This window comes from Ranitomeya imitator, chromosome 1 (assembly GCF_032444005.1).
Source record: "Ranitomeya imitator isolate aRanImi1 chromosome 1, aRanImi1.pri, whole genome shotgun sequence".
NCBI classification, from domain to species: Eukaryota; Metazoa; Chordata; class Amphibia; order Anura; family Dendrobatidae; genus Ranitomeya; species Ranitomeya imitator.
Genome location: NC_091282.1, coordinates 555,503,460 through 555,529,484, shown reverse-complemented (window position 1 = coordinate 555,529,484; position 26,025 = coordinate 555,503,460). Strand labels below are relative to the sequence as shown.

The 26,025-nt window shown below is 45.1% G+C and overlaps 1 protein-coding gene across 8 annotated transcripts in view; it reads left to right on the top strand.

The window, feature by feature from the left end:
- The first annotated feature begins 4,438 nt into the window (after positions 1-4,438).
- The window catches only part of LOC138678774 (E3 SUMO-protein ligase ZBED1-like), a 33,645-nt gene continuing 12,058 nt past the window's right edge, over positions 4,439-26,025 (top strand). For 2 of the 8 annotated variants that reach the window (XM_069767753.1, XM_069767748.1), the window contains exons 1-2: positions 4,439-4,526; positions 5,418-5,499. The gene's annotated coding sequence lies outside the window, so the exon portion shown is untranslated. Of the gene's footprint in view, positions 4,527-5,417; positions 5,500-8,910; positions 8,972-13,823; positions 13,999-26,025 lie in introns of all 8 variants that reach the window. The other 6 variants (XM_069767749.1, XM_069767747.1, XM_069767752.1 and 3 more) reach the window with 6 other exon arrangements.

Genomic DNA, 26,025 nt, shown 5'->3' with positions numbered 1-26,025 from the left:
CCTTGTATGTGGTATTATTGGTCATTTGAAAAATACATAAAAATACATCTAAATTGTATTGCATATTTTAGCAAATGTTTAATAGGTTAGAGTAGAGTAGGGCCCGGTCAAAAGAGTCTACCTTGTTGTCATCTCAGATTAAAAAAAAAACTTTTGGCCAAAACAAAAGCTGCTGGCTATGTGTTTGATCTGGTGATGGGAACTGTTAATGTGTGATTTGTGAGAAGTGGAGTTTTGCCAAGAGACAGCGGTGGGGCTGTGGACAGTTCGAGGGGTGGAGGCGGGGCTGGGGTGGAGCCTAGGCGGAGTCTTAAGGGGGCCCTGAAAATTTTGCCAGTATGGGGCCCTGAAATTCCTAGTGGCAGCCCTGCCCTGATGTATCTGTAAGTATAAAGACACTTGTAAGCTACTATACAAATTAAATTCAAAGCTTCGTGGTCTTTAACACTTACATCAGGAAACTGGCTTGCTGGCCCCTGCTGGCTTGGTGGTCCCTGCTGGCTTGGTGGTCCCTGGTGTATCTGTAAGTATAAAGACACTTGTAAGCTACCATACAAATTAAATTCAAAGCTTCGTGGTCTTTAATACTTACATCAGGAAACTGGCTTGCAGGCCCCTGCTGGCTTGGTGGTCCCTGATGGATCTGTAAGTATAAAGACTTTATACTTAGACCCACAAACCCCCCAAACTAGCTAATGTAAAAGGTTTAAAAACCACCCTGCTTAAATGAATCTGAGCAATGTTCAAGCGGGCCAATAAACCACGTTTTGAGAAACAACCCAAAAAAATATACCCAAGGCACACCAGTCTGAGCTGGATTACCTAGTTCAACAATATGCGCAAACTGCAAAACCATTTGCCCCTACCCAAAAAAAAAAAAAAACAACCCTTATATAAAATTGAAATGCCTAAACACCAGTTGAAAATGTCTACATCAAATACATCACAGTAAAAAAACATGCACGCGCACTCATGCAGACGCACGCAGACGCACGAAAGCAACAGGCGCATGCACTACGCATGCACACGCACAAAAACGAACGCACAACGCATGCACACGCACGAAAGAACACAGGCGCACGCAAACACACAGATGCACACAGACACGCACACACACGCATGCACACACACAGATGCACGCAAAAATGGCAGGAATCACACTGGCTGGCAGGCCTCTGACTGGCTTCTGCCTGGACGCTGGCTGGCTTCTGCCTGGATGCTGGCTGGCTTCTGCCTGGATGCTGGCTGGCTTCTTCCTGTATGCTGACTGGCTTCTGCCTGGACGCTGGCTGGCTTCTGCCTGGATGCTGGCTGGCTTCTGCCTGGATGCTGGCTGGCTTCTTCCTGGATGCTGACTGGCTTCTGCCTGGACGCTGACTGGCTTCTGCCTGGACGCTGGCTGGCTTCTGCCTGGATGCTGGCTGGCTTCTGCCTGGATGCTGGCTGGCTTCTGCCTGGATGCTGGCTGGCTTCTGCCTGGATGCTGGCTGGCTTCTTCCTGGATGCTGACTGGCTTCTGCCTGGACGCTGGCTGGCTTCTGCCTGGATGCTGACTGGCTTCTGCCTGGATGCTGGCTGGCTCCTGCCTGGACGCTGACTGGCTTCTGCCTGGACGCTGGCTGGCTTCTGCCTGGACGCTGACTGGCTTCTGCCTGGATGCTGGCTGGCTTCTGCCTGGATGCTGACTGGCTTCTGCCTGGATGCTGGCTGGCTTCTGCCTGGATGCTGACTGGCTTCTGCCTGGATGCTGGCTGGCTTCTGCCTGGATGCTGACTGGCTTCTGCCTGGACGCTGACTGGCTTCTTCCTGGACGCTGACTGGCTTCTGCCTGGACGCTGGCTGGCTTCTGCCTGGACGCTGACTGGCTTCTGCCTGGACGCTGGCTGGCTTCTGCCTGGACGCTGGCTGGCTTCTGCCTGGACGCTGGCTGGCTTCTGCCTGGATGCTGGCTGGCTTCTGCCTGGATGCTGGCTGGCTTCTGCCTGGATGCTGGCTGGCTTCTTCCTGGATGCTGACTGGCTTCTGCCTGGACGCTGGCTGGCTTCTGCCTGGATGCTGACTGGCTTCTGCCTGGATGCTGGCTGGCTTCTGCCTGGATGCTGACTGGCTTCTGCCTGGATGCTGACTGGCTTCTTCCTGGACGCTGGCTGGCTTCTGGCTGGACGCTGGCTGGCTTCTGCCTGGATGCTGGCTGGCTTCTGCCTGGACGCTGGCTGGCTTCTGCCTGGACGCTGGCTGGCTTCTGCCTGGATGCTGGCTGGCTTCTGCCTGGATGCTGGCTGGCTTCTTCCTGGAAGCTGACTGGCTTCTGCCTGGACGCTGGCTGGCTTCTGCCTGGACGCTGACTGGCTTCTGCCTGGACGCTGGCTGGCTTCTGCCTGGACGCTGGCTGGCTTCTGCCTGGATGCTGGCTGGCTTCTGCCTGGATGCTGGCTGGCTTCTTCCTGGATGCTGACTGGCTTCTGCCTGGACGCTGGCTGGCTTCTGCCTGGACGCTGACTGGCTTCTGCCTGGACGCTGGCTGGCTTCTGCCTGGATGCTGACTGGCTTCTGCCTGGAAGCTGACTGGCTTCTTCCTGGACGCTGGCTGGCTTCTGGCTGGACGCTGGCTGGCTTCTGCCTGGACGCTGGCTGGCTTCTGCCTGGACGCTGGCTGGCTTCTGCCTGGACGCTGGCTGGCTTCTGCCTGGATGCTGGCTGGCTTCTGCCTGGATGCTGGCTGGCTTCTTCCTGGACGCTGACTGGCTTCTGCCTGGACGCTGACTGGCTTCTGCCTGGACGCTGGCTGGCTTCTGCCTGGACGCTGGCTGGCTTCTGCCTGGATGCTGGCTGGCTTCTGCCTGGATGCTGGCTGGCTTCTTCCTGGATGCTGGCTGGCTTCTGCCTGGACGCTGGCTGGCTTCTTCCTGGACGCTGGCTGGCTTCTTCCTGGATGCTGGCTGGCTTCTGCCTGGATGCTGGCTGGCTTCTTCCTGGATGCTGACTGGCTTCTGCCTGGACGCTGGCTGGCTTCTGCCTGGATGCTGACTGGCTTCTGCCTGGATGCTGGCTGGCTTCTGCCTGGATGCTGACTGGCTTCTGCCTGGATGCTGACTGGCTTCTTCCTGGATGCTGACTGGCTTCTGCCTGGACGCTGGCTGGCTTCTGCCTGGATGCTGACTGGCTTCTTCCTGGATGCTGACTGGCTTCTGCCTGGACGCTGGCTGGCTGGCTTCTGCCTGGATGCTGACTGGCTTCTGCCTGGATGCTGACTGGCTTCTGCCTGGATGCTGGCTGGCTTCTGCCTGGATGCTGGCTGGCTTCTGCCTGGACGCTGGCTGGCTTCTGCCTGGATGCTGGCTGGCTTCTGCCTGGATGCTGGCTGGCTTCTGGATGGACGCAGGCTGTTCTGGCTGGACGCTGGCTGGATGCTTGCAGGAGTCTTGCTGGCACATTTGAGGGTGATGCCCCAGGCCAGGTTTATATAGATTTGGGGCTGTCTGGCCTATTGGCTACTAAATCCTGATTCTGAGCATGCTCAGTGTAAAAAAAAACGTATTCCAGCGCTGGATTCTGTCATACGACGTGTCACGACCGATCCTGCGTCCATAGGCTTCCATTCTAGCCAACAACGTATGCTGCTGGATCCATCGCGACACGTTACAGTGAACATTTTTTCCAGACGACGTGTCGCCAAATTCCGACGGATCCAGTGCATGACGGACGAAACGTGTGGCCATACACTAATACAAGTCTATGGGGAAAAAATTATGGCAAATTGGCAGGATGTTTTTTTCCCAAAATGACGCATTGTGATGGAGGCCAAATGACGCAAGTGTGAAAGTAGCCTAGTTGTCAGCGGTGGGACGGGAGCTGAGGTACTTTCTTGTAAGTCTGATTAGTATTGCTGTAATGATAGTGACCTGGAGACTCACACTGCCAGGGTACTTTCACCACAAAATGGACGCTGTAAAAACAATGCCCAAAGAGCTGACAGAACTGCAGGTTTTCCCATTTCACTGCATTTTGATTATTCCTCCATTTTTCAGTACACTACATGGTATTTGATAGACATTAAAAATGTTCTGGGTTCTTGGAGGGGAGAAGGACAAGTCAGAAACATTAAGATTGTGTGCGTCATCAAGGAGCTCATGCAGACGACAGTGGAGTAGCTGCCTGACAATAGGTAGCGGTAGTGATGTGAATGATCCAAGACCAAGAGTGGCTCTTTGATGGGAACAAGGTCTGGTCACCACCACAGGGAGCTGAGACCATTTTATTCCCCTCTGCTGTTTTTGCTTAGCTTCTTCCCGCCTTACTGGGGGCTGGGAGGAGTCGAGGAGGAGACTGAGAGCCGTGCTTACAAGTGGGGAATGGTTGGCAATGCTCTGCTGTGACTGGGCTCCTCCCAAATAAACACATACATTCATTGTGATTGGCTGCTTAGTGTAGGGAGTGCACACGTGATCTGTGAGATCACAATTTACAGTCACACAGTGGACACAGACAGTGGTGGATGATTGTCCAGCTGCTGCAGGGGCGCTGAGGTGAGAGGGCACTGGGGCGGGGGGGCACTGGGGCGAGGGGGCACTGAGGTGAGGGGGCACTGGGGCGAGGGGGCACTGGCTTAGGTTAATAAAAGGAGGATTTCGACCTCTCATTAATTTCTGTAGTACCTGCTGCTCCACAGTGGGAAAATAATAATATCATCTGAGGCAGACAAAAACTACAGATTTAAATAGTTGTACTTTTGTGGATACATTATATATATATATATATATATATATATATATATATATATATATATATATATTATTGCACTTCTTTATTAGGGCGATTTCACACGTCAGTATCTCTGCTACGTGCGGTGACAGTTTCCACATGTACTGCAGACACTGACACACACACAACCCATGAAATGAATGAGTCTGCGCACATGTCAGTGTGTTTCCATGGACCGCGTGTCGTGGTCTGAGTGAAAAGTACCCCACACGGATGCCATCCATGCAACACGTATCGGAGCCTGGGAATTAGTGCACAGTTTGCTCTGTTCCCAAGCGCCGAGTGCTGAACGCTGCCCTCATCATGTTTCCCAGCACCAACGGGATAATAATGAGAGTAGTAGTCTTTGCATCACTGTCTCCACCTGTAAAAATAAGGATAAAATGTAAAAACAAATCCTTCTGCTCACCTGTCCTAAATATCCCCCACTGTAATCCATGCGACCGCTCATGACGCCTGCAGTGAGTGGGCCCCGGACCTCTGCTGTGCTTAGCGAGCGGTGTCCTGTCACTCACTGAGGTCCGGGGCCCACTCGCTGCAGGCGTCATTCTCCCTGGCTCCTCTGCATAAGCGGTCAAGAGCATTACAGGGGATGATGATTAGGACAGGTGAGTACATGGAATTTTTAAATTATTATTTTATTCTTATTTTTACAGTTGGACACTGCGGAAGCAGACACTACTCTCATCATAGTCCCCTGCTGGCGCTGATCACAGTCCCCAAAACCTCCACGACAAGGTAGGGATACTACCAGGCCAAAAAATAGGGTCAGCGTCCCAGGTGTACTTGTATGTGATATGTCTAATTAATCCATTTAATGTCTCCATCATTATGGCTCTTTACGGTCACATGTTTTTTTTCACAGTGGAGGACGAGGCTGAAGTTGGTTTCTTATTCGTTCAGTTTCTTATTCGGAGCTGAAGTTGGTTTCTTATTCGGCATTTTTTTCATTTCTGTTTTTATAGGGTTAACAACAAAAAATGATCATCACAATAATAAATGACAATGCAGCAAGGAGCCCTGATGTGAATACACTTAAAAACGGCTACAAAAACAATAAAACTAGCACAAAAATGGGCATCAAAGTGGGCACCAAAGAGTGCTGAAGAAAGGGATAAATGCCTTTGGGCCACTGATCTAACACTGCAGACATATAGAACAGGGCGCCCCACATCAAAAGTTATTTCCAGCCTGGCCCAAATGGGTTCTGGGCATCAGAACTGGCATCAAAGTGGGCACATAGTCAATTTTTGCCATTTGAATAAGTAACTGATGTTTTTAAGGGGTTAAATGCCTTTGGGCCACCGATCTGATGCACAAAATACACAGACAGTGATGCCCTGCATCAAACCCAAGTCCCTCCAGCCTGGCCCAAATGAGTTCTGGGCACCAGAACTGGCATCAGAGTGGGCAAACAGCCCATTTTCTCAGATTTGAATAAGTAACTGATGTTTTTAAGTGGTTAAATGCATTTGGGCCACTGATCTGACACTTAAAATACACAGAGAGTGATGCCATGCATCAAACCCAGGTCCCTCCAGCCTGGCCCAAATGGGTTCTGGGCACCAGAACTGGCATCAAAGTGGGCAAACATCCCATTTTCTTAGATTTGAATAAGTAACTGATGTTTTTAAGGGGTTAAATGCCTTTGGGTCACTGATACAACACTTAAAATTCACAGACAGTGATGCCCTACATCAAACCCAGGTCCCTTCAGCCTGGCCCAAATGGGGTCTGGGCACCAGAACTGGCATCACAGTTCTGCAGGGCATCACTATCTGTATATTTTAAGTGTTGTATCAGTGGCCCAAAGGCATTTAACCCCTTAAAAACATCAGTTACTTATTCAAATCTGTGAAAATGGGCTGTTTGCCATTATTCAATTCTTTGGGCCATTGATATAACACTTACAATTCACAGACAGTGATGCCCTGCATCAAACCCAGGTCCCTCCAGCCTGGCCCAAATGGGTTCTGGGCACCAGAACTGGCATCAAAGTGGGCAAACATCCCATTTTCTTAGATTTGAATAAGTAACTGATGTTTTTAAGGGGTTAAATGCCTTTGGGTCACTGATACAACACTTAAAATTCACAGACAGTGATGCCCTACATCAAACCCAGGTCCCTTCAGCCTGGCCCAAATGGGTTCTGGGCACCAGAACTGGCATCAAAGTGGGCAAACAGCCCATTTTCACAGATTTGAATAAGTAACTGATGTTTTTAAGGGGTTAAATGCCTTTGGGCCACTGATACGACACTTAAAATATACAGATAGTGATGCCCTGCATCAAATCCACGTCCCTCCAGCCTGGCCCAAATGGGTTCTGGGCACCAGAACTGGAATCAAAGTGGGCAAACAGCCCATTTTATTAAATTTGAATAAGTAACTGATGTTTTTAAGGGGTTAAATGCATTTGGGCCACTGATCTGACACTTAAAATACACAGAGAGCGATGCCCTGCATCAAACCCAGGTCCCCCCAGCCTGGCTCAAATGGGTTCTGGGCACCAGAACTGGCATCAAAGTGGGCAAACAGCCCATTTTCTTAGATTTGAATAAGTAACTGATGTTTTTAAGGGCTTCAATGCCTTTGGGCCACTGATCTGACACTTAAAATATATAGATTGTGATGCCCTGCATCAAATCCACGTCCCTCCAGCCTGGCCCAAATGGGTTCTGGGCACCAGAACTGGCATCAAAGTGGGCAAACAGCCCATTTCCACAGATTTGAATAAGTAACTGATGTTTTTAAGGGGTTAAATGCCTTTGGGCCACTGATACAACACTTAAAATTCACAGACAGTGATGCCCTGCATCAAATCCAGGTCCCTTCAGCCTGGCCCAAATGGGTTCTGGGCACCAGAACTGGCATCAAAGTGGGCAAACAGCCCATTTTCACATATTTGAATAAGTGATGTTTTTAAGGGGTTAAATGCCTTTGGGCCACTGTGAATTTTAAGTGTTGTATCAGTGGCCCAAAGGCATTTAACCCCTTAAAAACAGCAGTTACTTATTCAAATCTGTGAAAATGGGCTGTTTGCCCACTTTGATGCCAGTTCTGGTGCCCAGAACCCATTTGGGCCAGGCTGAAGGGACCTGGGTTTGATGCAAGGCATCATTATCTGCATATTTTAGGTGTCAGATCAGTGGCCCAAAGGCATTTAACCCCTTAAAAACATCAGTTACTTATTCAAATCTGTGGAAATGGGCTGTTTGCCCACTTTGATGCCAGTTCTGGTGCCCAGAACCCATTTGGGCCAGGCTGGAGGGACATGGATTTGATGCAGGGCATCATTATCTGTATATTTTAGGTGTCAGATCAGTGGCCCAAAGGCATTTAACCCCTTAAAAACATCAGTTACTTATTCAAATCTGTGGAAATTGGCTGTTTGCCCACTTTGATGCCAGTTCTAGTGCCCAGAACCCATTTGGGTCAGGCTGAAGGGACCTGGGTTTGAGGCAGGGCATCACTGTCTATGTATTTTAAGTGTCGTATCAGTGGCCCAAAGGCATTTAACCCCTTAAAAACATCAGTTACTTATTCAAATCTGTGAAAATGGGCTGTTTGCCCACTTTAATGCCAGTTCTGGTGCCCAGAACCCATTTGGGCCAGGCTGGAGGAACGTGGATTTGATGCAGGGCATCACTGTCTGTGTATTTTAAGTGTCGTATCAGTGGCCCAAAGGCATTTAACCCCTTAAAAACATCAGTTACTTATTCATATGTTCAAAATTGACTGCCCACTTTGATGCCAGTTCTGATGCCCAGAACCCATTTGGGCCAGGCTGGAAATAACTGGTTTGGATGTGGGGCGCCCTGTTCTATATGTCTGCAGTGTTAGATCAGTGGCCCAAAGGCATTTAACCCTTTCTTCTGCGCTCTTTGGTGCCCACTTTGATGCCCATTTTTGTGCCAGTTTTATTGTTTTTGTAGCAGTTTTTAAGTGTATTCACATCAGGGCTCCTCACTGCATTGTCTTTTATTATTATGATGATTATTTTTTGTTGTTAAACCTATAAAAAACAGAAAAGAAAAAATGCCGAATAAGAAACTGACGAATAAGAAACCAACTTCAGCTCCGAATAAGAAACTGAACGAATAAGAAACCAACTTCAGCTTCGTCAGTGGTGCGTTCTTTATTTTTGCAGGGTCTATTAGGGTCAGTGAGGGCAAGCTGACATTCCTTGGAGGTTGCCATATCACGACAAGGTAGGGTAACCACTAGGTCGCAAGTAGGACCAGTATCCCTATTGCTCGTGTGTGTGTGTGTGTGTGTCTCCTCACTGCTCTATCATTTAGAAGCCTATTTTTTAAATTATTTGTGAATTTAAAGCTGTTGTGTATATAGTGGGTGGGTCTTTTTTAGTGTTTAATATGCAAATTGGCCTGTACTAGTCCCAACCTCTCCTGCTGAAATTACACTATTGTAGGAAAAAACTTTTTTTTTTTTTTTTTTTTTAAAGCTAAATGAGGTCAAATATTAATGAGAACCAACTAGAAAAAAAACCCTAAAAAATAACTTTTTCTTTAATTAACTTAAAAGTATATGTTTGTGTATACAAAATCCTTTAAAAAGGGACTATAAATGGGTTAATTGTAATATCAGGAACAATAATACACAAAAGCTAAAAGTCCTTATTAGGTCCTGACATCCAGGCCTCTCTTGAACTCCTCGACCGAGTTCGCCATCACCACCGCCTCAGGTAAGGAATTCCAGATTCTCGCTGCCCTAACAGTAAGGCTATGTGCACACGTTGCAGATTTGCCTGTGGATTTTTCTGCACTAAATCCACAGCTCTTCGCAGAACACGCAGGTGCGTTTTTGATGAGTTTAGGCTGCCGTCACACTATCAGTATTTGGTCAGTATTTTACATCAGTATTTGTAAGCCAAATCCAGGAGTGGGTGATAATACAGAAGTGGTGCATATGTTTCTATTATACTTTTCCTCTAATTGTTCCACTCCTGGTTTTGGCTCACAAATACTGATGGAAAATACTGACCAAATACTGATAGTGTGATGGCAGCCTTAGGCCACATTCACACGTTGCTTTTTATCCTGCGGGTTCTCCCGCAGCGGATTTGATAAATCTGCAGGGCAAACCCGCTGTGGTTATCCCTGCAGATTTATCGCGGTTTGTCCTGCGGGTTCCGCTGCGGGATTTTACCCCTACTATTGATGCTGCATATGCAGCATCAATAGTAGTGTTAAAAATAATAAAATCATGATGATATACTCACCCTCTGACGTCCCGATCTCCTCGGCGCTGCAGGCGGCGGTCCGGTTCCAAAGATGCTGTGCGACCAGGACCTTCGGTGACGTCACGGTCATGTGACCGCGACGTCACCGAAGGTCCTGGTCGCATAGCAAACCTGAGACTGGACGGCCGCGTGCAGCGCTGAGACTTCAGAGGTGAGTATATCATGATTTTTTACTTTAATTCTTTTTTTTTTTTTAATACAAATATGGTTCCCGGGGCCTGGAGGAGAGTCTCCTCTCCTCCACCCCGGGTATAACCCGCACATTATCCGCATTACTTCCCGCATGGTGGGCACAGCCCCATGCGGGAAGTAAGCGGATCAATGCATTTCTATGGGTGCAGAATCGCTGCGATTCTGCACAAAGAAGTGACATGGTCCTTCTTTTTTTCCGCAGCAATTCAGCGCGGTTTTTTTCGGGTTTTTCCGCATCATGTGCATTGCGGTTTCTGTTTTCCATAGGGTAACACTGTACTGTACCCTGCATGGAAAACAGCTGCGGACCCGCAGCGGCAAAATCGCCGCGGTTCCGCAGTAAAAACCGCATAGTGTGAACATGGCCTAAAGCGCGTTTTTTATGCATTTTTGTATGCGTTTTTCAAAGCTAAATAAAGATGTATTATTGAACAAAAAAAAAGATTTGTGATGTCATTTCTTGTCCAACCTCCTCTTTCACATTTGTCCAACCCACACTCCATTACACAGATAGATAGAAGGAATGAGCTACATAGATAGATCTGTACATAGATCGATAGATCTATAGATATTATCTGTCATCTATCTAGCTCGTTCTATCTGTCTACTATATCTCATTCTTTCTATCGATAGATAGATAGATAGATAGATAGATGGGAGGAATGAGATAGATAGATAGATAGGAGGAATGGGATAGATAGATAGATAGATAGATAGATGGGAGGAATGGGATAGATAGATAGATAGATAGATAGATAGATAGATAGATAGATGGGAGGAATGGGATAGATAGATAGATGGGAGGAATGGGATAGATAGATAGATAGATAGATAGATAGATAGATAGATAGATAGATAGATAGATAGATGGGAGGAATGGGATAGATAGATAGATGGAAGGAATGGGATAGATAGATAGATGGAAGGAATGGGATAGATAGATAGATAGATAGATGGAAGGAATGGGATAGATAGATAGATAGATGGAAGGAATGGGATAGATAGATGGAAGGAATGGGATAGATAGATAGATAGATGGAAGGAATGGGATAGATAGATAGATAGATGGAAGGAATGGGATAGATAGATAGATAGATAGATGGAAGGAATGGGATAGATAGATAGATAGATGGAAGGAATGGGATAGATAGATAGATAGATGGAAGGAATGGGATAGATAGATAGATGGATGGAAGGAATGGGATAGATAGATAGATGGATGGAAGGAATGGGATAGATAGATAGATGGATGGAAGGAATGGGATAGATAGATAGATGGAAGGAATGGGATAGATAGATAGATGGAAGGAATGGGATAGATAGATAGATAGATAGATGGAAGGAATGGGATAGATAGATAGATAGATGGAAGGAATGGGATAGATAGATAGATAGATGGAAGGAATGGGATAGATAGATAGATGGATGGAAGGAATGGGATAGATAGATAGATGGATGGAAGGAATGGGATAGATAGATAGATGGATGGAAGGAATGGGATAGATAGATAGATGGAAGGAATGGGATAGATAGATGGAAGGAATGGGATAGATAGATAGATGGAAGGAATGGGATAGATAGATAGATGGAAGGAATGGGATAGATAGATGGAAGGAATGGGATAGATAGATAGATGGAAGGAATGGGATAGATAGATAGATGGAAGGAATGGGATAGATAGATGGAAGGAATGGGATAGATAGATAGATAGATGGATGGAAGGAATGGGATAGATAGATGGAAGGAATGGGATAGATAGATAGATAGATGGAAGGAATGGGATAGATAGATAGATGGAAGGAATGGGATAGATAGATAGATGGATGGAAGGAATGGGATAGATAGATGGATGGAAGGAATGGGATAGATAGATAGATGGAAGGAATGGGATAGATAGATGGAAGGAATGGGATAGATAGATGGAAGGAATGGGATAGATAGATGGATAGATGGAAGGAATGGGATAGATAGATAGATGGAAGGAATGGGATAGATAGATAGATGGAAGGAATGGGATAGATAGATAGATAGATGGAAGGAATGGGATAGATAGATAGATGGAAGGAATGGGATAGATAGATAGATGGAAGGAATGGGATAGATAGATAGATGGAAGGAATGGGATAGATAGATAGATGGAAGGAATGGGATAGATAGATAGATGGAAGGAATGGGATAGATAGATAGATAGATAGATGGAAGGAATGGGATAGATAGATAGATGGAAGGAATGGGATAGATAGATAGATAGATGGAAGGAATGGGATAGATAGATAGATGGAAGGAATGGGATAGATAGATAGATAGATAGATGGAAGGAATGGGATAGATAGATAGATGGAAGGAATGGGATAGATAGATAGATAGATAGATGGAGGGAATGGGATAGATAGATAGATAGATGGGAGGAATGGGATAGATAGATGGAAGGAATTAGATAGATAGATGGAAGGAATGGGATAGATAGATAGATGGAAGGAATGGGATAGATAGATGGGATAGATAGATAGATAGATAGATGGGAGGAATGGGATAGATAGATGGAAGGAATGGGATAGATAGATCTACAAACCTCAAATGTAGGAATCCAAAAAACGGAGGCAGCACACCATTAGTAGTGGAAAAAGCAGGAGCTACTTTTATTAGCCCATCTCAGCAAAGTTTCGGTTCTGGTAGATGTGAACCTTTTTCATGCCGCCCACACACTCCCTCCTCCCGATCTGCAGTGTTTCCCCCGCAGCTAAACCGCAGATGTCTTTTTTACATCTGCGGTTTTTCTGCAGATGTGCCCGACGCAATGCAAGTCAATGGGTGCAGAAACGCTGCAGATCCACACAAAGAATTGACATGCAGCGGAAAAAACAATGCTGCGTTCTCGCACAGGTTTTTCCGCAGCATGTGCACAGTGGATTTGGTTTTCCATGGGTTTACATGCTACTGTAAACGCATGGAAAACAGCTGCAGATCTGCAGCGTCAAAAACGCCGCGGATACGCGGGAAAAACCGCAACATGTGCACATACCCTATGTTCACACGTAGGAAAAGAGGCGCAGAATTTTCTGCACAAAATCCGCATCTCCTGGCAGAATCCGCAGCCGTGGATTTTATGCGGAATTGATGTGGATTTTCTGCGGTTTTTGCCACTGTGGAATTTTAACATGGAGGGGTGCAGAAACGCTGCAGATCCGCACAAAAGTGACATGCAATTCCGCACTGATTTTTCCGCTCCATCTGCACAGCTTTTTTTCTCTCCATTGAATAACATTGTACTGTACATCACAGTGCGAATCTGCAGCATTTCTGCGTGGAAAAATCCGCTGCGGATCTGCAGCAAATCCGCATCGTGTACACATAGCCTAAAGAATCCTCTTCTATGTTGGTTGGAAAAACCTCTCCTCCAGACGCAGAGAATTCCCCCTTGTGACAGTCACTTTCCTTGGTATAAACAGATCCTCGGAGAGATATTTGTATTGTCATACATACATAGTTATTAGATCGCCCCTCAGTCATCTTTTTTCTAGACTAAATAATCCTAATTTTGCTAACCTCTCTGAGTATTGTAGTTCCCCCATCCCATTTATTAATTTTCTTGCCCTCCTTTGTTCTAGTTCCATTGTATCCTTCCTGAGCATCAGTGCCCAAAACTGTACACGGTACTCCATGTGCGGTCTAACTGGGGATTTGTACAGAGGCAGTATAATACTCTCATCATGTGTATCCAGACCTCTTTTAATGCACCACCTGTTTGCCTTGGCAGCCGCTGCCTGGCACTGGCTGCTCCAGGTAAGTCTATCATTAACTAGGATCCCCAAGTCCTTCTCCATATCAGATTTACCCAGTGGTTTCCCGTTCAATGTGTAATAGTGATATTGATTCCTTCTTCCCATGTGTATAACCTTACATTTATCAATGTTAAACCGCATTTGCCAACTCTCGGCCCAAGTTTCCAACTTACCCAGATCCATCAGTAGCAGAATACTATCTTCTCTTGTATTGACTGCTTTACTGTATATAGTTTTGTATCAGCTGCAAATATCAATATTTTACTGTGTAAACCTGCCAGATCTTAATAAATATAGTTAAAGGATTTTGTATATAATAACATACTTTTAAGTGACTTGCATTAATTTTTTAAGGTATTTTTTTCTAGGTGGGTCTAATTGCACCCAATATAAAACTTTTTGCTGCATATAGCAAGAAACTTTTTAAAGTGGGGGGGGGGACTTCATTACAGTACAGTAATAGGGCTGTCAAGAGAAATTGTTCCAGTTAGGGACCCTCACGTGAAGGTTCCTTTCAGTGTGTGTGTGTGTGTGTACACACACGTGGTCAAAATTGTTGATACCCCTTGTTTAATGACAGAAAAACCCACAGTGGTCACAGACATAACTTTAATGTGACAAAAGTAATAAAAAACAGATCTTTGAAAATGAACAAATGAAAGTCAGACATTGCTTTTCAGCCATGCTTCCACAGAATAAAAAAAAACAAAAAAACTCATGAATAGGCTTGGACAGAAATGATGGTACCCTTAACTTAATATTTTGATTCCTGTAGCTGTCAATGAGACTTCTGCACCTCTCGACAGGTATTTTGGCCCACTCCTCAACAGCAGACTGCTCAAGTTGTCTCGTTTTTGAAGGTTGCCTTTTCAGTTCTTGCTCTTTCCAAAGAGGCTCAATAGGATTTAGGTCAGGGCTCATAGAAGGCCACTTCATAATAGTCCAATGTTTTCCTCTTAGCCATTCTTGGGTGTTTTTAGCTGTGTGTTTTGGGTCATTAACCTGTTGCAAGACCCATGACCTGCTACTGAGACCAAGCTTTCTGACACTGGGCAGCACATTTCTCTCTAGAATCCCTTGATAGTCTTGAGATTTCTTTGTACCCTGCACAGATTCTAGACACCCTGTGCCAGATGCAGCAAAGCAGCCCCAGAACATAACAGAGCCTCCTCCATGTTTCACAGTAGGGACAGTGTGCTTTTCTTTATATGCTTCATTTTTCCGTCTGTGGCTATAAAGCTGATGTGCCTTGCCAAAAAGTTCCATTTTTGTCTCATCTGTCCATAGGACATTCTTCCAGAAGCTTTGTGGCTTGTCAACATGTAGTTTGGCAAATTCCAATGTGGCTTTTTTATTTTTATTTTTTTCAATAATGGTGTCCTCCTTGGTCGTCTCCCATGAAGTCCACTTTGGCTCATACAACGACGGATGGTGCGATTTGACATTGATGTTCCTTGAGCTTGAAGTTCACTTTTAATCTGTTTAGAAGTTTTTCTGGGCTCCTTTGTTACCATTCGTATTACCCGACTCTTTGATTTGTCATAAATTTTCCTACTGCGGCCACGTCCAGGGAGGTTGGCTATAGTCCCATTGATCTTAAATTTCTGAATAATATTTGCAACTGTAGTCACAGAAACATCAAGCTGCTTGGAGATGTTGTTATAACTTTTACCTTAAACATATTTGTCTATAATTTTCTTTCTAATCTCCTGAGACAACTCTTTCCTTTGCTTCCTCTGGTCCATGTTGAGTGTGATACACACCATGTTACCAAACAGCAAGTATCTGTAGCCCTATATACAGGCCCACCCACTGATTCCAGGATTGTAGACACCTGTGATGCTAGTTAGTGGATACACCATGATTTAACATGTCCTTTTTGTCACATTATTTTCAGGGGTACCATCATTTCTGTCCAGGCCTATTTCATGAGTTTTTTATTTATTTATTTATTTTAACCCCTTTACCCCCAAGGGTGGTTTGCACGTTAATGACCAGGCCAATTTTTACAATTCTGACCACTGTCCCTTTATGAGGTTATAACTCTGGAACGCTTCAACGGATCCCAGTGATTCTGACATTGTTTTCTCGTGACATATTGTACTTCATGACAATGGTAAAAATTCTTTGATAGTACCTGCGTTTATTTGTGAAAAAAAACGGAAAATTATGAAAATTTCGCAATTTTCCAACTTTGAATTTTTATGCAATTAAATCACAGATATGTCACACAAAATACTTAATAAGTAACATTTCCCACATGTCTACTTTACATCAGCACAATTTTGGAACAAACATTTTTTTTTTGTTAGGGAGTTATAAGGGTTAAAAGTTGACCAGCAATTTCTCATTTTTACAACACCATTTTTTTTTTTTTAGGGACCACATCTCATTTTAAGTCATTTTAAGGGGTCTATATGATAGAAAATACCCAAGTGTGACACCATTCTAAAAACTGCACCCCTCAAGGTGCTCAAAACCATATTCAAGAAGTTTATTAACCCTTCTGGTGCTTCACAGGAATTTTTGGAATGTTTAAATAAAAATGAACATTTAACTTTTTTTTACAAAAAAATTTACTTCAGCTCCAATTTGTTTTATTTTACCAAGGGTAACAGGAGAAAATGGACTGCAAAAGTTGTTGTACAATTTGTCCTGAGTACGCTGATACCCCATATGTGGGGGTAAACCACTGTTTGGGCGCATGGGAGAGCTTGGAAGTGAAGGAGTGCCATTTGACTTTTCAATGCAAAATTGACAGGAATTGAGATGGGACGCCATGTTGCGTTTGGAGAGCCCCTGATGTGCCTAAACATTGAAACCCCCCACAAGTGACACCATTTTGGAAAGTAGACCCCCTAAGGAACTTATCTAGAGGTGTGGTGAGCACTTTGACCCACCAAGTGCTTCACAGAAGTTTATAATGCAGAGCCGTAAAAATAAAGGAAAAATGTTTTCCCACAAAAATTATTTAGCCCCCAGTTTTGTATTTTCCCGAGGGTAACAGGAGAAATTGGACCCCAAAATTTGTTGTCCAATTTGTCCTGAGTGCGCTGATACCCCATATGTGGGGGGGAACCACTGTTTGGGCGCATGGGAGGGCTCGGAAGGGAAGGAGTGCCATTTGGAATGCAGACTTAGATGGAATGGCCTGCAGGTGTCACATTGCGTTTGCAGAGCCTCTAATGTACCTAAACAGTAGAAACCCCCCACAAGTGACACCATTTTGGAAACTAGACCCCCTAAGGAACTCATCTAGATGTGTTGTGAGAGCTTTGAACCCCCAAGTGTTTCACTACAGTTTGTAACGCAGAGCCATGAAAATAAAAAATCCTTTTTTTTGCCACAAAAATTATTTTTTAGCCCCCAGTTTTGTATTTTCCCAAGGGTAACAGGAGAAATTGGACCCCAAAAGTTGTTGTCCTATTTGTCCTGAGTACGATGATACTGCATATGTTGGGGTAAACCCCTGTTTGGGCACACGGGAGAGCTCGGAAGGGAAGAAGCACTGTTTTACTTTTTCAACGCAGAATTGGCTGGAATTGAGATCGGACACCATGTCGCGTTTGGAGAGCCCCTGATGTGCCTAAACAGTGGAAACCCCCCAATTATAACTGAAACCCTAATCCAAACACACCCCTAACCCTAATCCCAACAGTAACCCTAACCACACCTCTAACCCTGACACACCCCTAACCCTAATCCCAACCCTATTCCCAACTGTAAATGTAATCTAAACCCTAACCGTAACTTTAGCCCCAACCCTAACGCTAACTTTAGCCCCAACCCTAACTGTAGCCTTAACCCTAGCCCTAACCCTAGCCCTAATGGGAAAATGGAAATAAATATATTTTTTTAATTTTTCCCTAACTAAGGGGGTGATGAAGGGGGGTTTGATTTACTTTTATAGCGGGTTTTCTCTTACCCCATGACGGCACTAACGAGAGAGAGGGATCCGCCCTCAGGGACAGGAAACCCACAGGTTAAAAAGGCGGGACCTCTCCTCCACCTCAGTTCGGTTTCCTGTCCCCGACGGGGATCCCACAGCTCACCATCCAGGAGTCCAGGGACCATCGGGCCGAGTTCAGGCAGCGGGGGGCCCTGCCACGGTCACGGGTGGATTCCTCCCTGAGGGCGCGTTCCGGGGTCGGCGGGCCTCGTGGGTATGCGCGGAGGGGAGGCAGTGAAGAGGACCGAGCCTGCCTCCCCTTTTCAATGGAGACGATCGGTGATAGGTAGCGGCGGCTACCTGGAGTTTTCTCCGCCGGTCCATGAGGCGCACAGGGGGTGGTGACGCCGGTCACCGACAAGCGGCAGGATGCAGGGAGCAGCGGCGGCTGCGAACGCTGTGTCCCTCCTGTGAGCCGGCAAGTAATGAGCGCACGCGCGAGGTCTGGCGACTTAGTGCGCAGGTGCGGGGGTCACTTCCGGGGCGGCGCAAGGTACCTCTGGGTAAACCGGAAGTTGCCTGGCGCCGCTCTGTCGGTATATATCCGGAAGGAAAGGGGCATACCGCTGCTCAGAGATTACCACCATGAGTGGAATAGAGCAGTCGGTGGAAGAAATTTCACAGGCCCCTGTGACAAAGAACCCGAAGGAGCGCCATTCTTCAAGAAAACCCACGCAGCGCAGCAGCTCAGGATCCCAGCGCAGCAGAGGCTCTGGTGGATCCAGGAGGGAGACGGTGGCTCAAGTGGAGGAGGCATCCTCAAGGCAACAACCGGTATCTTCCTCATGATAGGAGGGTAAGTGACCTCCGTGAAAGTGTAAATTCTAATAGGGGTTTATTGTTTCCTAGGGAAAGAAATGCCAGGGGAAAAGTAAACATAGAGAGTGCCCGCTTTGTTCAGCAGATTTGCCGGATTCATGGGTTAAAAAACTCTGTGCGCCATGTATTAAGAACACCATTGATGAGGAGACGCCAAGTTTTACATCTGAATAAAAAGATTTAATTAAAACCCAAGTAGCAGACGCACTTAAAAGCGTAAAAAACCGTAAAAGAAAACGTAAAGAAAAATCTCCAGATTACAGCTCCAGCGAGGGAGATAGCACGAGTGAGGATTCAGATAGCTCTACAGCTTCAGCATCCTCCTCCGCATCTTCAGAAAGCGGCCACAACTGTTTCCCAATAGATGAAACGGATGCGCTGGTAAAAATGGTTAGGGCGACAATGGGTCTGGCGGACACTCGTTCCAAAAAATCCGTACAAGATCTAATGTTTAGTGGCCTGGAACAAAAGAAGTACAGAGTATTCCCATTAAACGAAAAAATACAAGCCCTAATAAAAAAAGGAGTGGAAAAGACCAGACAAAAAAGTACTGTTAACACCCAAAAGGAAATATCCATTTGATGACCCAGCCTGCGCCTCATGGGGAAAGGCGCCAAAATTAGACGTTGCCATCGCGAAAGCCTCTAAAAAGTTCGCCCTGCCTTTTGAGGATATGGGGACCCTCAAGGATCCTATGGATAAAAAGGCCAATGTCTTCCTAAAAGGGTCCTGGGAGGCCGCCAGCGGGGGGCTAAAACCCGGTATTGCTGCTACTTGTACAGCGAGAGCGCTGATGGTATGGCTGGATCACTTAGAGACTCAATTGAAAAATAAAACTCCGAGAGAGCCTATATTGGACTCCGTGTCGGCGATGAGAGGTGCCGCTGCGTATTTAGCAGATGCCTCAATAGACTCAGTTAGGCTGACGGCAAGATCAGCTTCTTTCTCAAATGCGGCTAGGAGAGCATTATGGCTGAAGTGCTGGCCGGGGGATCTGCAAACTAAAGCCAAGTTGTGTTCCATACCGTGTGAAGGTGAATATTTGTTCGGTCCCACCCTAGACGATGTCCTTGAAAAAGCAGTGGATAAAAAGAAAGCCTTTCCAGGATTCCCAAATCAGTCCTACAGGCGGCCCTTTCGAGGGAGGAGGTTCACACAAAGACGACCCCCAAGAAACCAAAAGGAGGGGTGGGAAGATAGAAAATTCAAAAAAGGAGGTTTCATGTTTAACAAACCGGAAAACAAAAAACAGCCACAATGAGGGTGTGCCCCAGGTAGGAGGGAGACTGACTCACTTTCTTCAAACCTGGGAAAAAATTTCTGGAAGTGCCTGGACTTTAAACATCATAAAGACAGGCCTAAGACTAATATTTCACACGATGCCACACAATCAGTTTGTGGTTACACCACAAAGAAAGTCGGAGGTCGAGCAGCTGAGTATCCAGAGGGAAGTTCTCAGTCTTCTGGAGAAGAAAGTCATACAGGAGGTTCCGCAACAGGAAGAAACGAGGGGGTTTTACTCTCCTCTCTTTCTTCGAACAAAGCCGGACGGAACTTTCAGAGTAATAATAAACTTGAAACAACTAAACAAATACCTGGTAATAGAAAAATTAAAAATGGAAACAATAAAATCATGTGTCAGATCCCTTATCCCGTCTTGTTTCATGACTGTTATAGACTTAAAAGACGCATACTATCATGTGCCAATACATCCGGAGTTCCGAAAGTACCTCAGAGTGGCAGTGATGATACAAGGGAAACTAAAACATTACCAATACAGAGCTCTTCCGTTTGGTCTAGCCATTGCCCCAAGGGTATTTACAAAATTAATGGCGGAAGTAATGGCCCATATAAGGGAACAAGACATATTGATTGTGCCTTATCTGGACGACCTCCTAGTGATGGGCAGTTCCTCTCTACATTGCAGCCAGCAACTAAGCAGAGTGATGGTAGCCCTATCGAATCTAGGATGGTTTTTGAACCTGGAAAAGTCCAGGCTTATCCCGTCTCAAGTGCAGTTGTACTTAGGGATAGTAATAGACTCGACAAAGCAAGAGTGTCGTCTGCCGGAAGAAAAAGTATCCAATATGATACACTTAGTGAATCATTTGAGTCTCTCTCCCCTGATTACTCTAAGGAAAGCCATGTCCATACTGGGGTCAATGACATCCTGTATCCCAGCGGTCCAGTGGGCTCAGAGCCACTCGAGAGATCTCCAGTGGGAAATATTAGAGGCGGTATCCCACGCAGGAGGAAATTTAGAGAAGCAATTAAAAGTATCCTCTCGGACGAAAGCTTCCTTAGCTTGGTGGACGAATCCGTCCAATCTCAGGAAGGGGGTTCCATGGGTGTGGCCGGTCTCTATAATCCTGACCACAGACGCAAGTCCTTGGGGGTGGGGAGCCCACCTAAACAGGCAAATTGCCCAAGGTCCTTGGTCAGGGGAAGAAAAGGACCTTACTTCAAACATGAAAGAGCTTTTGGCAGTTCAGTACGCTATCAATCATTTTTTAACATCCCTCCGTTCCCATCACGTGAGAGTACTGACGGACAACAGGGTGGTAGTAGCATATGTAAATCATCAGGGAGGGACGAGGTCTCAATCCCTAATGAAAGTAACAAATTCCATCCTGTCACAAGCAGAAGCCAACTTGTCCTCCCTGACAGCCCTTCACATAAAAGGGTCAGAAAATCAAACTGCAGATTTTCTAAGCAGAACTCCATTAAAACAGGGGGAATGGGAGTTAAATACAAAGATATTCGATCGCATAGTGGATCTTTGGGGGGCCCCGGATATAGATCTATTTGCAAACAATCAAAATCGGAAAACGGAGGCCTTCTGCTCGATAGATCCTCGGGGGAGTCCAGTGGCTATAGACGCGTTGTTAATCCCATGGAAGTTTCATCTAGCCTATGTTTTTCCTCCGATAGCTCTGATTCCCTTAGTCTTGAAAAAAATCAGGGAGGACAGAGCCAAAGTGATATTGATAGCTCCGTTCTGGCCGAAAAGAGTATGGTTCCCATGGTTACGCCTAATGTCCATAGCAGATCCATGGGTCCTACCAGATATCCCAGACCTTCTGCATCAAGGGCCAGTGAATCACCCACAAATAAAAAGTTTGCATATGACGGCCTGGCTTTTGAAAGGGAACTGTTAACAAAAAGGGGGTTTTCTTCAAATCTAATTTCTACCCTGCTGGCCAGTAGAAAACCTATAACTACCAGAGCATACGGCAAAGTCTGGAAAAAGTTCCTCTCCACTTCAGGGGTTACACTATCAGAACAACTCCCAATTCAGGAAATTCTAGAATTTCTTCAAAAAGGACTAGAGAAAGGCCTAGCTACAAACACTCTGAAAGTTCAGATTGCAGCATTGGGTGCCCTTTATAACCAGGATTTAGCGGGGAATCACTGGGTAAAAAGGTTTATTAGAGCATCTACTAGGTCCAGACCAGTTATACATCTCACCGCTCCTCCCTGGGATTTGAACCTAGTCCTTTCAGCTCTAACTAAAGCACCGTTTGAACCTTTATCTCAGGCTTCATTGAAAATAATATCCTTGAAAACCTGTTTATTGGTGGCTCTAACCTCAGCTCGCAGGATTAGTGATTTGCAGGCCTTATCAGCTTACCCACCTCTAACCCAAATATTAGATGACAGAGTAATCCTTAAAACTGACCCTTCTTACCTTCCCAAAGTGGCGTCAAAATTCCACAGATCTCAAGAGATAGCGTTACCATCTTTTTGCCCCAATCCAAAAAACAAAAAAGAGGAGGCTCTACACACACTAGATGTAAAGAGATGTCTAACACACTATCTATCAGCCACAAGGGAGTGTAGGAAAGGGAGGGCTCTGTTTGTCTGCTTTCAGGGACCAAATAAGGGTCACAAGGCATCGAAAGCCACGTTGGCAAGGTGGGTAAGAGATGCCATTAAGATGTCGTATACCTCTTCCGGAGAACAAGCTCCGGACACAATTAAGGCCCATTCAACCAGGTCGGTGGCAACCTCTTGGGCTGAACGTGGTGGAGCATCAATAGATCAAATATGTAGAGCAGCCACTTGGTCTTCCCCCTCTACATTCTTCAAGCACTATCAGCTTAATCTATCTTCTCCCTCAGACTTAACTTTTGGTAGGAGAGTTCTTGAGGCAGTAGTCCCACCCTAAAACTTTCATTCTTTGAAATTCTCTCGTTAGTGCCGTCATGGGGTAAGAGAATATCGTAGTTACTTACCGATAACGGTATTTCTCTGATCCCATGACGGCACCTGTATATTCCCTCCCTTCACGTATGGGTGTCCACACTACTAATAATTTAAGTCACGAGGTGTGCAAATAAAAAAAAAAAAAAATATCTATCTATCTATCTATCTATCTATCTATCTATCTATCTATATAGAGGAGCTTATATAAGTTATATAGTTATGATTTGTTGTGTAAAAATAACCAATTAAGTTACAGCAGAAATTCCCTGCAAGGCTCTGTAAACCAACTGAGGTGGAGGAGAGGTCCCGCCTTTTTTCCAATAATGCTTTTATTAAACTTTTTTGACAATACAGATATAAAATTTAGATAAAACACACACAAAAAAAAAAAAAAAAAAAGGGGAATACAATTTGCACATTCTTGTATCAATCAGTAAGTAAATAAAATAATTTGCCTAAACATAACAAAGAAGTAAAAAAAAAAAAAAAAAAAAGGGGGGGGGGGGAGGGGGAGAAGAACACATGAGGGAAATGAAGGAAGGGGGAAGGGGGAAGAGCACACGGCTTCCACTCCTACATCCTCAGGTTTATATGTCTCAATCCGCGAATCATCCTCACAGAGGCGGACGACCTGCTATTATTTGTTCCAAGAACCAAGTAGTCATCTTAAAACAATCTCTGATTCCTTGCTTAGTGTGAGCCGGAAGAATCGCTATAAATGGTTCCCATGTGTCAAAGAATGTCTGAGTCCTTCTCTCTTTCTGGAGGGAAGCCTCTATCCAGTCCATTCTAAACAAAAAAGCAAGTTTCTCTAGGAAAAGTCGCAATGTGGGCACTTTAGGCGCCAACCAGTTTTGCAGAACTGTTTTACGAGCTGCAGCTGAGATAATAAAAAGGAATTTTTTACCATGATATGGTATATGGACATCACTATCTGTAATATGACCAAAGAGAGCCCAGGCTGGAGTAAGTGTGATGTTGTATGAGGTGTGCGTCAACACGAAGGTATGTATACGCTGCCAGAACAATTGAATTTGTGGACAAGCCCAAAAGCAGTGATAGTGGTCCGCTTCAAATTCCCCACACCTAGAACAGGCCGGGCTCGACAGATTCCCCATCAGATAACTACGTTTTGGTGAAACATAGGTTTTGTGCAGGATCTGTAACGCCATTTCCCAATAAGAGACAGAAGGTATATATTTGAGTGCTTTCTGTAGTGCCCGCAAGATAAAAGATGGTGTAAAGGAGACATCATCCACCTGCCATTTTGTAATTCCCACCCCTACGGCATCATACTGCATCAGAGGAGGTCCCGCCTTTTTAACCTGTGGGTTTCCTGTCCCTGAGGGCGGATCCCTCTCTCTCGTTAGTGCCGTCATGGGATCAGAGAAATACCGTTATCGGTAAGTAACTACGATATTTTAGCGGATTTTTATGATTGGCAGCCGTCACACACTGAAAGACGCTTTTTATTGCAAAAAATTATTTTTGCGTTACCACATTTTGAGAGCTATAATTTTTCCATATTTTGGTCCACAGAGTCATGTGAGGTCTTGTTTTTTGCGGGACGAGTTGACGTTTTTATTGGTAACATTTTCGGGCACGTGACATTTTTTGATCGCTTTTTATTACGATTTTTGTGAGGCAGAATGACCAAAAACCAGCTATTCATGAATTTCTTTTGGGGGAGGCGTTTATACCGTTCCGCGTATGAGAAATACCTCATTTATATCATTTTTTTAATGTTTTGGCGCTTTTATACGATAAACTATTTTATAGAAAAAATAATTATTTTTGCATCGCTTTATCCTCAGGACTATAACTTTTTTATTTTTTTGCTGATGATGCTGTATGGTGGCTCGTTTTTTTGTGGGACAAGATGACGTTTTCAGTGGTACTATGGTTATTTATATCTGTCTTTTTGATCGCGTGTTATTCCACTTTTCGTTCGGCGGTGTGATAATAAAGCGTTTTTTGCCTCGTTTTTTTTTTTTCCTTACGGTGTTCTCTGAAGGGGTTAACTAGTGGGCCAGTTTTATAGGTCGGACCGTTATGGATGCGGCGATACTAAATATGTGTACTTTTATTGTTTTTTTTTGTTTTTTTTATTTAGATAAAGAAATGTATTTATGGGAATAATATATATATTTTTTTTTCATTATTTAGGAATATATATATATATATATATATATATATATATATATATATATATATATATATATTTTTTTTTTTTTTACACATTTGGAAAAATTTTATTTTTTACTTTGCCCCAGGGGGGAACATCACAGATCGATGATCTGACAGTTTGCACAGCACTCTGTCAGATCACCAATCTGACTTGCAGCACTGCAGGCTTCACAGTGCCTGCTCTGTTGTGAATTCTGTTGTCGAGCTCCCTCCTGTGGTCGTGAATGGTACTTCGGCGAGTTCTGTCTATGGGCTCCCTCTGGTGGCTATGAGTGAAGCTGCTGCTTCTGAGGTTCCTTACACAGGTGACGTGGTTTATCCTTTGGTTGGCTTCTCTATTTAACTCCATTCAGATCGTTACTCCATGCCAGCTGTCAATGTTTTAGCATTGGTTCAGTTCGCTCCTGGATCTGCCTGGTGACCTGTCTTCTCCTGCAAAAGTTCCTTATTGTTATTTTTGCTCATTGTTTCTTTGTCCAGCTGGTTATCCTGATTTTGTCTTGCTAGCTGGAAGCTCTGTGATGCAGAGTGGCCCTCCCCCCCAACCCCCCCCCCCCCTCACCGTGAGTCGGTGCGGAGGTCTTTTTTGCACACTCTGCGTGGTCTTTTGTAGGTTTTTGTGCTGACCGCAAAGATTCCTTTCCTATCCTCTGTCTATTTAGTAAGTCTGGCCTCTCTTTGCTGAAACCTATTTCATTTCTGCGTTTGTGACTTTCATCTTTTCTCACAGTCATTATATGTGGGGGGCTGCCTATTCCTTTGGGGAATTTCTCTGAGGCAAGGTAGCCTTTATTTTCTATCTCTAGGGCTAGCTAGCTCTGAGGCTGTGACGAGGCGCCTAGGGAGCGTCAGGAGCGCTCTACGGCT